At 42.2% G+C, this 16,631-nt stretch overlaps 1 long non-coding RNA gene across 5 annotated transcripts in view; it reads right to left on the minus strand.

The window, feature by feature from the left end:
* LOC118574565 overlaps positions 1-16,631 on the minus strand; it is a 51,142-nt gene that overhangs the window by 22,171 nt on the left and 12,340 nt on the right. For all 5 annotated transcript variants that reach the window (XR_004943738.1, XR_004943741.1, XR_004943739.1 and 2 more), the window contains exons 3-5: positions 12,286-12,424; positions 11,233-11,406; positions 4,216-4,291 (exon numbers count right to left, since the gene is read on the minus strand). This is a non-coding gene — a long non-coding RNA (uncharacterized LOC118574565). The remainder of the gene's footprint in view (positions 1-4,215; positions 4,292-11,232; positions 11,407-12,285; positions 12,425-16,631) is intronic.

The raw sequence follows: 16,631 nt of genomic DNA on the forward strand, positions 1-16,631 counted from the left end.
GAATTTTCTTGATTGCGAGTGATGCAGAGGGCCCCAGCCAATTAGTCCTGCCACTTCTAGGCAGGTGAGCCTCGGCTGAACAATAAAGACAGCAGAGCAATGCAGGGGAACAAGCATTCCTCCATGGTCTTTTAATTTCCTACCTCGGCTTTAGTCTATGGCAATGTAGATAAATGCTTTCCTTCTCCAAGTTTTTGGTCGCTGTTTTATCACTCTCAGAGTAAGCAAACTATGGCAAAAGGAATGCAGCTACTTGGAATTATACTGAAGTAATGCAATCAATCACTTTTACAGCACAGTACATGATCCTAATGACACCGGAAGTCCCGAGGTTAGATGGCTAAGACCTGTGTTCTCTGAAACAAAAAACCTGTGATATGGAAACAGGTAGGCCATCAGTAGCCAAAAACTGGAGGGAGAAACTGAAGATATAAACTCATCCCATTAGAGTACAGTAACATCTCTAATTATGGTGGGGTCTTGAGAATCACTGCAGGTTTCGAAATCATCCCGAGCTAGCCAGTGAGTTCTAGGTCTGGGCTAAAGAGCCAGAGCCTCAGTAAAGAAAACAAACAATTAAAACAAATGAGCAAACAACAAAAAAACCTCCAACATTTTATAAAGTTGGGGCTGGAGAGATGGCTCAGCAGTTAAAAGCATTTTCTGTTCTTACAAAGGACCCAGGTTCTGTAATTACAGTTTTAGGTGCCTAACACCCCTTTTCTGACCTCTGTGGGCACTGCACACATGCGATACACTTACATTCGTGCAGGCAAAACACTCAGAGAAAAGAAATGAATCTTAAAAAAGTTATAGCAGAGAATCAGAGCCATGAACATTGGGCGCATAAATACAGGTTATAAGAGCAAACTGTAATAAAACAGCTGTTGGTAAACTGCAGCCTCCACCCAAATAAAGCTCACTCACTTTGTATAAAATAGTTGTGTTTGAACACAAATGCACTCAGGTGTTTATGCATTGCCTATATTTGTTTTTGTGCTACAACAGCAAAACCCATCAAGCTCATCAAAATGAAGCTATCATACCTAATATGAAAACTTTGCAAATTCCCATGAGAGCATAGGCCAGTGATAGTAAAGCTGAGCAGATAATCAAAAGAAAGAGGAGCTGGGAGAATAGTATATTATGTTAGAAGCAGAACACTGGGGAGATTCTGGAACTCAGTACTACTGAGGTCCTCACCAATACCCTTACTGCACCTCCCAACCCTGAAGATGCTAGACATTAAGATAACTAATTATGGAGGGCGGGGCACAGGGTGGAGAGGTAGCCCAGAAGGAAAGAGCACTGTCAGGTCTTTAAGAGGTTTGAGTCACTTTATAGCACCCTTATCGGAGGCTCACAACCATCTGTAGCTCCCCCAGTTCCAAGGAATCCAACACCCTCTTCTGGCCTGCAAAGTACCAGGCACCCCTGAGGTGTGCACACATATATGTAGGAACACAACTAATACAAATAAATTTTTTTAAAAATGAAAATTACGCTGGGCAGTCGTATCACACGCCTTTAATCCCAGCACTCAGGAGGCAGAGGCAGGTGGATCTCTATAAGTTTGAGGCCAGCCTGGTCTACGGAGCGAGATCCAGGACAGGCACCTAAACCACAGAGAAACCCTGTCTAGAAAAACAAAAAACAAAACAAAAATTGCAAAAATAAATGGATTATAAACTACAGGAAATTATACTTATGTTTATCTTATGAAAGGTAAGTGGAAACTAGACATATTATTTATTAGTGGCATATGCCTGTAATCCTAGTAGCTGGAAGGAAAAGGCAGGGGGATTATGAATTTGAGGTTGGACTGGACTAAGTAGCAAAACATTGCCTCAAATAAAAAAGAAAAACAATCGGCCGGGCGGCGGCAGCAGCGGTGGTGCACTCCTTTAATCCCAGCACTCGGGAGGCAGACACAGGCAGATCTCAGGTTCGAGGCCATCCTGGTCTACAGTGAGTTCCAGGAAAAGCACAAAGCTACACAAAGAAACCCTGTCTCGAAAAACAAATAAAACAACAACAAAAAAAAACCACCAAAAAACAAAAAAAACAAAAAAAAAAAAGAAAAAAAGCAAACAAAAAATGTAAATACACAGGTAAGAATTCGCAAAGAAAAGGATACTAGGGCTAGCTGCATAAATATTTGTAACATTTGTAAAATATCTGAAATATGAGATAATAAGTCTCAATATGGGACCAAGCCTTAATCCCAGCCCTTAAGTAACTAAGATGAGATACTTGCCATGAGTCTGTTGCCAGCACGGAATACACAGTGAAATCCAAGGCACCCTAGGCTATGATACCTTGTCTCAGAAACATCAAATCAAAGCAAACAATTGTCTCCAGAGCTGATCATTTCCATCCCATGTCTTAAACCCCAACAAAAAGTCAAATTCACAAAAACAAATCAAACAGAGTTCCAACTCAGTGTAAGAAACACAAATAACTAGCCAGGCAGTGGTTGAATAGGCCTCAGGAGGCAGAGGTTGGTGAATCTCTGAGTACGAAGCCAGCCTGGTCTACAGAGCAAGTTCCAGGGCAGCCTGGGCTACACAGAGAAACTCTTGTCGTGAAAAACCAAACCAAAACAAACAAAAAAGAAACTCTAATTGCCTAACATGCTTGATACCATGAATTGCTAAAGAAGTTAAGGAGGGCCAAGGAGATAGATAGCTCAGTGGGAAAAGGTACTACAGATGGAAAAAGACGGATTTAGTGGGACCTGTCTGTCAAGTCAGCACTCCAAAAGGACAGACAGTAAAATTTCGTGAAGCTCCCTAGCGAACTAGCCTGGAGTGCACAGCAGTAAAAAAAATGAAGACAAGTAACCAGCAGAAACCAGAGAAACTGCCTTAGTTAAGACCAAAGGAGAAAAGCAACTCTTGAATGTTGTCCTCTGCTCTCTGCACACACTGCATACAAGTGAGCGTCTGCACTCATTCACAAATACAAACAATACAGAAAATAATTCAGAAAATAAATGGAGGCTGGGCCTGGTGGCACATGCCTTCATCCTGAGTATTTGGGAGGCAGAGGCAGGTAAATCTCTGAGTTCAAGGCCAGCTTGGTCTACAGAGCTACTTCTAGGGCAGCAAGGGCTACAAAGAAATCCTGTCTTCGAAAAACAAAAATTGTCGTAAAAAAAGGAACAAAACTCAAAGAGCCAAGAAACACTACGCCTGTTTTATTTCATTAGCAATCAAAGAAATTATCTTTCACAAAGAGTAAAAAAAAAATTTTTTTTTCTTGTTTGTGGTATTTTGGAGAACAGAATTACGTAACATAGGACATGCTGGACTCCATCTTCCAGTGATGTTCCAGCCTTAGTCTTCCAACTGCTAGCATTATAGGCATGAACCACTACATTTATTTTGTAATAGGTGAATTAAAAAAAAAAAAAACACTTAATATGCTTTACTAGAATAAATGTGCAATGTGGAAAAAATGGCTATTCTCATATTCATTAGAGGGACTGTACACTTCATCCAATCTTAGGAGATAAGCAGAATATTGAATAACTGACCCACAAGGATGCTAACTGTAGTTCTCTCTATGTAAATACAATTAAGAGAGCACTTTGGGCTGGGGGCCTAGCTTGTAACAGCCCTGGATTCTATCTCCAGAAAAGGAGGAAAGGAGAACAGTGACTGAGATAAGTCGAAACAGCAAATGTAAATTAATGTCCTCTATTCAGACAGTGGCTAGATACTGTGCGTCAGTTTTAAAATGATGTCATTAAAGCATATTTAATGTCATGGTGTTATGTTTGAGATCTCCTTAGTTTGAAAAATCAGGCAAAACCATGTCAGGAATGATTCCACCAAATGACAAAAGACTTTCAACCTTCCCCACCCAAAATTGGAATCTGGAAATAAAACACTAATGAATTAAAAAAAAAAAAAAGAATAAAATTAAAAATAGCAAATTTAACAGACTGAATTTAGATGCCTTGGGAAGTAGAGAGTTTCCCCAGAAATGTAAGGCTAGCTCAGTCTTAGAAAAGCTATTGAATACAATACCACAAAAAAGCCACAGGGAAAAGGGCAGGTTTTTTCCCTCCCCTACTCCCTTTTTTTTTTTTTTTGGTGAGATGAGTCTTAACTATGCAGCCCTGCCTGGCTCCGCCTCCCAAGTGGTAGCATTACAGGTGTGAGCCACTGCACCAGCAAAAGGTTTCTTCCATGGTCAACAAGCACTTACCTAATGGAGTGAGATACCTGTTCCTTTGTGCACGTCTCTGTCTGAGATATTCACGGACGCATTACTCCTCAGAATCCTGAAAGTCAAATATAAGGATTGACATAGTAAATCACCCAAAGCATAGTTCCTAACTTAACTAGGACGGTGTTATAATCAAAGAAAAAAAAATCACCAAGGTAAAATGTCCCCACAGGCTCATGTGTTTGAAAACTTGGTCCCCAGCCAAAGTCGACTTGGTTTTTTCGAGAAGTAGGTTAGTGGAAGCAGACCTTTGAGGCTAGTAGCCCAGACATTCTACTTCCCAGATTCTCTGCATCAAGATGGAAGAAATAGTACCTGAAGTTGCCAAAGCAGTAGAGGAAGCATCAACCCCTCCCAACTATGTTGGACTGTGTTTTCTGAAACTGTGAGCCAAACAAATCCTTACATGGGCTGGCGAGACGCCCCATTGGGGAAAAGTACTGACTTTCCCATCCTTGGGACTCTTATGATAAAAGTAGAAAACCAACTTACCAAAGTTCACATGTGCAGCATGGAATGTGCATGCTCACATACAAAATAAATACATTAAAAAAACCCATAAAATCCTTCTTCCCTCAAACCGTTTTTGTGAGGTAATATTGTCAAATAAGGCATGCCGAGGTGGAATTATCGATCAGTGGTTGAGCACTTATCTAGCACATTCAAGGCCCTAGGGTTAATTTCTAGCATGCAAGAAAAATACTCATTTATAAAGTTGTATCAGTGATTAATCAGGGAAAAAAATCTCACCAAAACTATTACCCTGGTTTTGAGGTGTGTTGGACTAATTTTGAGCCATCTCTCTCTAACACAGACAGTCCTTCACCGTTTTCTTTTTTATAGAAGACTGACATGGGCTTTAAGAAAATAAATGAAGCCACAGAGCCAAAATGATCGGAGTACATATAAAATAGCACGAACCTCTTGCCTGGTCACTTAAAAAGTTCAGATTGCCCAATCTACCTGTACATAGACTAAATTTGGAGTGATACCAAGATCAGCATGTCCCCTGATCAAGAACATACAAAGTCTAAACATGTTTCGTATTAATAAAAATAACTAAGTGGAGATGGCTTAGCAAGCACACAGTAAGGTCCTGGAAGCCATCACCAGTACCACATAAACTGGGAATGGTGGCATGCTGTGGATATCGCTCTATGTAAATAAAGTTCTGATTGGCCAGTGGCTAGGCAGGAAGTATAGGCGGGACAAGAGAGAAGAGAATTCTGGGAAGTAGAAGGCTGGGGAGAGACACCGCCAGCCGCCGCCATGAAAAGCAACATGTAAAGACACTGGTAAGCCACAAGCCATGTGGCAAAGTATAGACTAACAAAATGGGTTAATTTAAGATAGAAGAAGTAGATAACAAGAAGCCTGCCACAGCCATACAGTTTCTAAACAATGTAAGTTTCTGTGTGTTTACTTGGTTGGGTCTGAGCGACTGTGGGACTGGCGGGTAAGAGAGATTTGTCCTGACTGTGGGCCAGGCAGGAAAACTCTAACTACAGTGGCACATGCCTGGAATCCAGAACTCACTTAGTGGAAGCAGGATGAACCAAAGTTCAAAACCATATTCTACTAAACAGTTGAGATCAAGGACAGGACAAATGTAACCTAGCACTAGGGAGGTTAAAGAGATGGAGGATGAGGGTATTCAAAGTCATTTTAGGTTAAGTAGGGCATTTGACAACAGTGTGGGCTACTGAGCCTGTCTCAAAAACAGAAAAGGAACATAGAGCATTTACCTAGCATGAACGGGGCTGTGGAGTCAATCCCTAGTACCAAGGGAAACAAAAAGAAAATCTCATCTTTATAACAAGATTAAGTAATTAGGTTCAAGGATGGAGAAATGGCTGAAATGGCTTAGCAGTTAAGACCACTTGCTGGTCCAGAGGACCAATTAGTCTCACTGCACCCACATGGCAGCTAACAACTATATGTAACTCTAGTTCAGGAGATCCAAGGCTTTGTCAGGCACTATATCCATGTGATACACAGATACTACATGCAAGCAAACACCCATACACATAAACCAATGTATTCCAAAAGAAAAAAGAAAAAGAAAAGAGAGCAGAGGAAAATTCACAAAGCCTCACTCAACCCTAGATGAACTTCAGTCAAGTAAGGGGATGCTGAGTGTAGAAGTAAACGTCTTCCCCATGGACACACTGATTTGTTGTATAACACCAAATGCTCACTCAGTCCGGAAAATATACATGAGCAGCTTGTGTTTAGGAACACACCCACACATACCCACACCCATCCCAATTAAAGAAAGAGCCATGAATTGGAAAGTGCGAGGAGGAGGGATATTTGATAAGACCTAAGGGGACAAAGGGAAGGAGGAAACGCTAAAATTATAATATATACTCAAAGGAAAAGAAAGCAGAAAATGGACTGTGGTGGTCCATGCCTAGCCATTACTTATGCACTGAGAGCACAAGGCAGGAATATCTGCAATTTACAAACAAGCTTGGCTACATAATAAGATCCTGCCACAAAGCAAAACAAGTAATAAAACATGGGAGCTTGGACATGACTCATTGGTTATGGGCTCTGGCTCCTCTTCCAAAGGATCAGGGTTTGATTCACAGCCCCCACAGCCATCTGTAACTCCAATTCCTAAGGATCGGATACAATCTTCTGTCCTCAGTGTGCACCATGCATGCATGTGTGCAGACACTCATACACATAAATAAATCTTAGAAAATAACAAAAAGCTGGGCAATATGGAGCATGCCTGTAATTCTTGAACGGGAAAGAGGCCTGGCAGAGGATGAGTCAAGGCCAGCCTAAACAGTAAGACATTGTCTTTAAAAAAATAAAACTTAAGGTTGGGGATTTAGCTCAGTGGTAGAGCCACTTGCCTAGCAAGCACGAGGCCCTGGGTTCAATCCTCAGCTAAAAACAAAAAAACAAAACAAAACAAAACAAAACAAAAACCCTTAAAAATAAATAAATAAATAAAAATAGAGCCTGGCATAGTAACTAATGTCATTAATCCCAGCACTTGTTAGGCAAAGGCAGGTGGATCTCTGTGAGTTTGAGGCCAGCCTGGGCTACAGAGTGAGATCCAGGAAAGGTGCAAAGCCACACAAAGAAACCCTGAGTTCTGGGACAGCCAGGGCTATACAGCAAAACTGTCTCAAAATACCTCCCACAAACACACACAAAATAGACTGCCTCAAATATCCAAAATGGGGGGTTGGAGAGATCGCTCAGTGGTTAATTGCACTGACAGATCTTCCAGAGGTCCTGAGTTCAATCCCCAGCAACCACATGGTGGCTCGCAACCATCTGTAATGAGATCTGGTGCCCTCTTCTTGCCTGCAGTCATACATGCTGTATACATAATAAATAAATAAATCTTTAAAAAAAATTCAAAATGGGGCTGGGGAAGGTCAGCTAAAAAGCACTTACTAGGCAAACCTGAGAACTAGAGTCTGAATCCCCAGGACCCAAGTTGACTGTGTAACTGTGTACATCTATAATCCCATTCCCCATAGGAGGAGACAGAAGCTGAAGGGCCAGCTACATATGGTGGTAAGTAACAAAGAAATCCAGTTTCAGACGAGGTAGAAGGCAAAGATGTCACTCTAGATTTACCTCTGATTTCTGTGTCCACATAGACACATATACACGCACACAAAACATTATAGTGAGGAAAACTCAGTTCTGGAGACAGGGTGAAAGGATTTTACAAAATACTGTCAGGAGGCTGAGATAGGGTAGAGCAGCAGCTACCTGCCAGTGTGGTCAGCACTGAAACCCTGTTCCTAACACACAACCAAAACAACACACAAACGAACGCTGAAAAGACAGATAGCTAACTTTTTTTTTGGTTTTTGAGACATGGTTTCTCTGTGTAGTTTTGGTACCTGTCCTGGATCTTGCTTTGCAGACCAGGCTGGCCTTGAACTCACAGAGACCCACCTGGCACTGCATTGCGAGTGCTGGGATTAAAGGCGTGCGCCACCACTGCTTGGCTGCTAACTTTTTTAAGAATGCAAAAAATAGCCAGGGGGCTGTGTGGCGTGCACCTTTGATCCCAGCACTTGGTAGGCATAGACAGGTGGATCTCAGTGTGTTCAAAGCCAGCATGCTCTACAAATCGAGCTCCAGGATAGCCAAGGCTGTTACACAGAGAAACCCTGTCTCAAAAAAACCAAACCAAAACCACCACCTCCCCCTCACAATCCAAAAATTGTCATGCAGTCTTGGAAATTCTACTGCCATGAGTTTGGCTATCTTAAACCAATGAGGTTTCACAAGGTCTTTTTATGACTTATTTCTCTATAGGAACCCCTTTCTTCTGGACTCCACCATACATACATGTGGTATGGACATACTTGCAGGCCAAACACCCATACACATAAAATAATTTTAAAAAAAATTTAAAGAAAATGAGAGGGCTGTGTGGTATAGTGGTGAAGAATTCACATGGCCATACATTTTACCTTCAGCATTCTGGGAGTAATGAATTGGGCTCAGAACTATGGCCTAGCATGGGTGTGAAGACCTAGGTATAGTCTCCAGAACAACAGGGGAAAAACTGGCTGTGGGTGTAAGCTCAGAGACAGAGCACGATGCTTAACATGAGGCCCTGTGTTGAATAATCAGCATTGGAGGTGGGTGATGGCAATGTGAATTATGCTTTTAAGTCCTAATTCTACCATTAATTAGAAAGCTGACTGTGGTTAGTAACCTTACAATCTCTATGACAAAATACCAGAGACAAACAACTTAGAAGGAGGAAACATTCATTGTGACTCACAGTTTCAAAAGTTTCAGTTCATGGCCAACTGGCCCTCCACCCTTCAGCCTATGGCAAAGAAGATAGATCGTGAAAAAAGCACAAGGCAGAATGCAGCCCATGATGGAAATAGAAAGGGGTCATGGCCACAATCTCTCCTTCAAGGCCACAACCTCAGCTTCCTAGCATAAAACCCATCTCCAAAGAAATCCTGTTTGAGCCTTGAGCAAATGAACCGTTGTTGAACACATAAAAATCCAATAATGAGGGGCTAAAGAGACAGCTCACAAGTTAAAGAGTACTGGCTGTTCTTCCAAAGGTCCTGAGTTCAATTCCCAGCACCAACATGGTACTTCAAAAACCATCTGTAAAGAAATTCAGTGCCCTTCTGAGCTGCAGGTTTACATGCAGGCACAACACTGTATGCATAATAAATAAATCTTTTTTTTTTTTTTAATAAAAATCCAGGGCTGGAGAGATGGCTCAGAGGTTAAGAGCACCGACTGTTCTTCCAGGTCCTGAGTTCAATTCCCAGCAACCACATGGTGGCTCTCACAACCATCTGTAATGAAAACCTGTGCCCTTCTGAGCTGCAGGGATGCATGCAGGCACAACACTGTATGCCTAATGAATACATTTTTTTAAAAAATCCAATCATAAACTGGGCATAGTGGCACAACCCTTCAATTTTAGCACTAGAGAGGTAGAGAGGCAGGCAGATATCTTTTGAGTTCAAGGCCAAACTGTTCTACATAATGAGTTCCAAGACAGTCAGGGTTAGGTAGAGACATCCTGTCTCAAAAAACAAAGAAACCTCTTCTGGTTTTTGTTAAAAATTCAAAAGAGAACTTCCATGTTTAAGCCTTATACTAGATGCTCAATAAGTGGTATCAAGCAATAAAAACTCAGTTATCACATATTACATGTGCATGTACATACATGTTATAAGAATTTCTAAAATTTTTGTAAGAGCCGGGTAAGGTTGTGTGTGAAGGTGAATACCTTTAATATCAGCACATAGCAAGTTCCAGGCCAGCCAGGGCTACATAGTGCAACACTGCCTCAAAAACAAAAACAAAAAACAAAAACAAACAAGAAACCCCTAGGTTACCACTTTTGTAAACTTATAAATAACTGACTTTTAAAAGTCCTCCATGAAGGCTGGAGAGATAGATGGCTCAGAGGTTAAGAGCATCGACTGCTCTTCCAGACGACCTGGGTTCAATTCCCAGCACCCACATGGTGGCTCACAATCATCTGTAATGAGATCTGGCGCCCTCTCCTGTATACATAATAAATAAATAAATCCTTAAAAAACAAAACAAGGGGTTGGGGATTTAGCTCAGTGGTAGAGCGCTTGCCTAGCAAGCACAAGGCCCTGAGTTCGATCCTCTGCTCCAAAAAAAAAAAAAAAAAAAAAAAAAGAAAGAAAGAAAGAAAGAAACGGCATTCCTGGAGCTCCAGGAGTCCAATCGGGGAGAGAGAGGAGGGATTATATGCTGAAGAGATAGAGACCATGATTGGAAAAAGCACAGGGACAAATAGCCAAACTAGTGGAAATACATGAACTGTGATCCAATAGCTGAGGAGCCCCCAACTGGACCAGGCCCTCTGGATAAGTGGATAAGTGAGACAGTCGATTAGCTTGAACTATTTAGGAGGGCCCCCTACAGTGGGACTGGGACCTGTCCTCGGTGAATGAACTAGCTTTTTGAAACTTAGGGCCCATGCTGATACTCTTTGCTCAGCCTTGGTGCAGGGAGGAGGGGACTGGACCTGCCTCAACTGAATCTATCAGGCTGGGCTGAATCGCCAAGGGAGACCTTGTCTTGGAGGAGGAGGAAATGGGAGGGGGTGGTCTGGGAAGGCTGGGGGATGGGAGGAGGGAGGACAGGGCAATCTGTGGCTGATGTGTAAAATTAAATTATAAAATAAAAATATTTACATAAAAAAGAAATGTCACTCCTACATAAAATGCATAAATAAATACAAATTAGAAAAAAGTGGCATATCTGTCAGGTGGTGGCACAGGCCTTTAATCCCAGCACTTGGGAGGCAGAGGCAGGCAGATCTCTGTGAGGTCGAGGCTAGCCTTGTCTACATTGTGACTTCCAGGAAAGGCTCCAAAGCGACACCCTGTCTCAACCCCCTCAAAAAGAAATGGCATTTTTAAAAGTTTCCCTAACCAAAAGTGAGGTCAAATTCAGCCTTTATTTCCCTCCTTACCTTATGTACTGTCTTACCTTTATCACTGATGAGAGTCCCCTCCTCTTCTCTTTTGAGGTCATTCACAGATAGCATGTGGCAAACTTTACAACATTTTTTCAAAGGTATCTTCCTCAGAGCCAGAGATATAGTTCAGTGGTAGAGCAATGGTTTTGTATGTCTAAGATCCTGGGTTTGAGTCCCAGCAACCACTTAAAAAAACAAAAAAGGCATTCATAATCAGTCCAAAAGAGGAGCAACAAAAAGGTTGTCTGTCAGTGTCTATGATTTTCCCACACTCAGCTGGATCAGCCATCATTTTGTAAAGAAGCAATGGCAGGTGTTAACAGTGGCAGAGATGGGAGGGTGAATACGTGTAAGCCCAGCACTCAGGTGGGCTGGGGTAGCAAGGGATTGCCAACTTTGAGGCCATGCTGAACTAAAGTTCCAGGTTAACCTGGGCTACGGGACCCTGTCAAATCTTTAAAAAGAAACAAAAAACAGTGAGAAGAGAGGAAAACACGAGGTACTGGATGGTTTAACTCAGTCATGTTGTTGGTGTGACCGTTTTGCTTTGTTCAGGATCTTGCTATGTAGTCTATGGTGGTCATCTTCCTACCTCAACCTGCCTGGGATTACAGCCATTCTACTTGGCTAACTTCATTCAATGTTATTTTTCATATCATCAAGGAGAAAATCCTGCTAGGTGATAGTGGCATATACCTTTAATCCCAGCACTCGGGAGACAGAAGCAAGTGGATCTCTGCGAGTTTGAGGCCAGCCTTGGCTACAGAGGGAGTTCCAGGAGAGCCAACGTTACACAGAGAAAGTGTCTTGAAAAAACAAAATAAAAAAAGAAATAAAATAAAGTGGAAACCCCAAAAAAACATTAATGATACACTATATATTTAGTATTTAGCCATTATCCTACCTCACAAAAAGGAAAGTCCCCTAAGGGCAGGGTACGGTTACCAACTAGAGTAATCTCAGGAAGTACTTACTATCTATTGAAGAAGGCTGCAATGCCACACGGTGACCACCTTCCTTCTGTTACCAAATGAGAAACCTCATCAAACGTGCCAACAACTTACCAAGGCTTTCCAACTGCCTCCCAAAGGTGTCCATGGAAATGGATATCCTGGTGTGCCGGTGAATCTTGAGTAGGACAGTCTATGGGGCAGGTCTTAAAAGTTTATCTTCACCAGTGACAAAATTCTGGCTTCCCAGCACCTGCACGTTCAACAAGCATCCCAAGTGATTTGATATATAATCATATTTTGTCTTTGTTTTTTTTTTCCTCAGACAGGGTTTCTCTGTGTGGTTTAGGTGCCTGTCCTGGATCTTGCTCTGTAGAGCAGGCTGGTCTGGAACTCAGAGATCCACCTACCTCTGCCTCCCAAGTGCTGAGATTTAAGGCCTGTACTACCACTGCCCGGCATATAATCATATTTTATATCATGGTAATTATCATCATCAGGAAAGTATGATCTTAGAGACTGTAATAGCCTGATGGCTCATGCTCTTACCAGGGATAAGGAGGCTGAGGCAGAAGGACTGCCATGTCTTAGACCTTCCTGGGGTATATGTCCAGTTCATGACCAGCCGAGCCTCCATGACCCACCAAATCCCAAAGTAATCATGATTTTTTCTTATTATTGGTTTTTCGAGACAGGGTTTCTCTGTGTAGCTTTGTGCCTTTCCTGGAACTCGCTTTGGAGACCAGGCTGGCCTCGAACTCACAAAGATTCGCCTGCCTCTGCCTCCCGAGTGCTGGGATTAAAGGTGTGCGCCACAACAGCCCGGCCATAATGATTTTGAAAATGCTAAAAAAAATCTTTCAGTGAGCACTCAAATTTATTTATTCATTTATTTGTTTATTTATTTTTGGTTTTTTGAGATAGCGTTTTTCCGTGTTGACTTTGGCGCCTTTCCTGGAACTCACTCTGTAGCACAGGCTGGCTTTTAACTCACAGAGATCCTCCTGGCTCTGTCTCCCGAGTGCTGGGATTAAAGGCATGCACCACCATTGCCCGGCTCAAATTTTTCTGTAGACAGATTTGAATTCAAATCTGCTACCGTAACTAAAATCTTGGAAAATTTCCAATTTTACCATCTATAAAAAATGGAAGTGAAAAAAAAAAAAAAGGTTAGGATCTTTACTGTAGATTTAATATTTTAATGTATTTTTCCATAATGGGTAAATGTGAAGTAACTGTCTGGTGCCTAGTAAGACCATCTTCCCTGTCCCTTTTCTTTAGCTAAGCAAGCCCCGTGGAGACACTGAATCACTTACCCAGATTTTACCATGATTTCAAAGCTACATTCTTTAATAACCTCACTGGATCAAAGGGCTCAATGTATCTCATCACAAGCAGCATACAGCATCATCGGGAGATAGGAACAAGAAACAAGTTCAGACAGAATAGTCAAGGTTGAAATCCAACTTTACTTTGATTTTCCTTCCTTGGGCCTCTACATAGTCATACCACAGATTTCATTTTTCCCTTCCTCTGCCCCTCTCTCCATGGTCTCCAGAGGAAACCTTAGTTTCCTCTCTGGCACAACAAATAAATAATTAAATAAATTTAATGTTTATAACTGAAACCAGTATTTTTGTACTCTTACCAGTTTGTATAATATTTCAGGGTGCAGCCTTAAATTTATACAAATCCAGGGGCCCGGGAGAGACACTACCAATGGCATGGGAATGAATCCAGTTGCTCGGAGCTCTTTAGTTCAGTTTGTTTATTCCTCAGTCACCATCATTCAGTCACTAGTTCAACTCTCTCAGATTTCTGTATTTCCTTAGTTCCTTTCTTCTTGTTCTCAATTCTTAATTCCTTCTAATCTTTAATTCCTCAATCCTTCAATCCCCAATTCCTAGTTCCCTCAACTCTTCAATCCTTCCATTCTTTATTCATTCAACTCTTCATTCCCTCAACTCTCTGTTCCCTCCATTACTAATTCTCTCCCATCTTCAATCCCTTCATTCTTCATCCTTCAGTCCTTATCTCCCATCCTTCTCTGTCTCCCTTCTCCAAGGACTGGTCTATATATCTTATCCCAAACAGTAGCACCTTATGTTTTGTATACAGCACAAGATGGTAGGGGTCCCTGCTAGAGGCTTCCGGGCAATTTTATTTGCAACCCAAGAGGGGAGAGATAGGAGTGGAGTCACTTAGCAGTTGGGATAAATCAGAAAAGGAATTTAGGTCCTAGAAATATATCCTTACTGTGGTGAGGTGAAGGCATTACAAATCTATCAACTACAGACTTACAGGTGATCGGGTAGGGAAGGTCTGTAGGTCACTAAAAGTTAAAACTGTCACTTTTTCCTCTGTGGCCATTTTCCTGACAAGGCAGGGTGGGGTAAGAGTACTGCTAGCTAGTCAATCTGCATTATAGCTTGAAACACCTGCTGAAAGGAAACTCCCTTTGCTCCAAGAGGTTCTGTCGGGCAGTGGAAGGGGGAGGCTTGATTTGCACAAGAAACAAAGCTTGTTCGTCTAGTGGGCAGACATTTGGCCTGTGAGACAGGTTATCTCAGAAGGGACATTTTATCTTAGTTTGGGGTTTTTCTGGGTCTAACAGACGGCCTGGTAGCTGTCTGTTCCTTGCTTGTCTTTTAAGGCTTTGTTTGGGGTTGACTCTCTTAGGAAGTAGCTCAACAAGGGTATTTTCAAATGGCAGATACCCAAAACAAATGCTAAACAGGGGGCCTGGAGCTCAGAGGCAGAAGGTTCTGTCTAAGTGACTGTCCAGGTGCTTTGAAATGGAGACTCACACACATACACACTTTAGAATTATGAGCACAAGGAATTCATAGCAAGACACAACTTAATATTAAGCCTCAAAACACCAATAGACCTTGCTGATTGGCTTTCTCACTCCAATGACCCTTGGCCTCATCAAGGTATAGCTTACAATATACAGCTGGGCTTCTATTTCATATTCTTGTGGCTTGCCACATTACCATACCCATTTTTGCTTTAAAAAATTATTTTTATTTTATATGCATTGGCGTCTTCTATGCATATACGTCTCTGTGAGGGTATTGAATCCCCCAGAGCTGGAGTTACAGACAGTTGTGAGACACCATGTGGGTGCTAGGAATTGAACCTGGGTCCTTTGGAAAAGTAGTCAGTGTTCTTAACCACTGAGCCATCTCTCCAGGCCCTCATTTTTGTTTTTTAAAAAAATCTATCTCTTGACACTTAGTGCATGTATATAATATGTTTTGATCACACTATCCCATTGCCTTCTCATCCCCCTTCTATGTTCCCCAAACTCCTTCCCAGAAAAGCCTCTTCTTTCATACTTGTTTTCTTAATGTGTAAAAAATTAACTTTGGATAGGCAAGGTTGTAAGGATTCTGTCCTTAATTACGTCACCAGCCTGTGATGGCGTCCCAGCCTAAAAAGCGGGCAGGCCCTCTATGCGTTCCTTTTTCTCCTCTCCTCCTTTTTCTCTTCTCGGCTCTCTCTCCTTCCCTTCTCTTCTCTCCGCACGGTATCTGTTTCTCTGTCTCTCTCTGTCTCTCTGTCTGTCTGTCTCTCCCTCCCTCCCTCCCTCCCTCAATAAAGCTCTTGAAAGGTAACCATGGCTCGGGACTTTCCTCCAGCACTCTCCTCTGTTGGCATGTCTGCTGCGGGGTGGCGGCCAGCAGCACAGGCCTGTAATCCCAGCATTCTGGAGACAAGGCAGGAGACCAGCATGAGCTACAAAGAAAGACTGTCGGGGGGAAAAAAAAAACAAAACAAAACCCTAAAGGGTAGAGGATTGAAATCAGGGGTAGACTGCTTGCCAAGCATGCATAAGATCAAATTTGACTCCTGGAACTCTGAAAGACAAAATAAGAAGTTAAATTAGGTAGAGGTATCACGTAACTATAGTAAATTGTCAAATATATGTGAACTCTAACTCAGACCTTAATTTAATTCCAATCTTTCCTCGGAGGCTTCATTAGCCCTATCTTTAAATGGGAGACAAATGTGACTCCTTGGCTAGCTCTCTATTCATGGAAGTCTATGGCCCTACATTCCATATCCCCGACCAAAATAACCCAATACAACCTAGGATGCTATCCCCAGCATGGAGCTAAAGGGGCTGAAAAAGCTCCAGGACAGCCTTAGCAACTCCATCTCAAAAGAACATAAGCAGAGACCCTAAAAGGTAACCAACCCTTCACTAGTTATCATCAGGTGACAGTACGTGATTCACAAAACTCTTGGTTCTGAAGAAAAAAAAGCACCTCTGTTCCTAATTCCATCCTCTTGCCGGTTATGGAGTAGTGACAAACAGCAGCTGCTCAGGTTGACAAAAGTGGCTAGTCTCCCTGGGCGGTGGTGGTGCACGCCTTTAATCCCAGTACTCGGGAGGATCTCTGTGAGTTCGAGGCTAGCCTGGGCTACAGAGTGAGTTCCAGGACAGGCTCCAA

This window comes from Onychomys torridus, chromosome X (assembly GCF_903995425.1).
Source record: "Onychomys torridus chromosome X, mOncTor1.1, whole genome shotgun sequence".
Classification (NCBI taxonomy): Eukaryota; Metazoa; Chordata; class Mammalia; order Rodentia; family Cricetidae; genus Onychomys; species Onychomys torridus.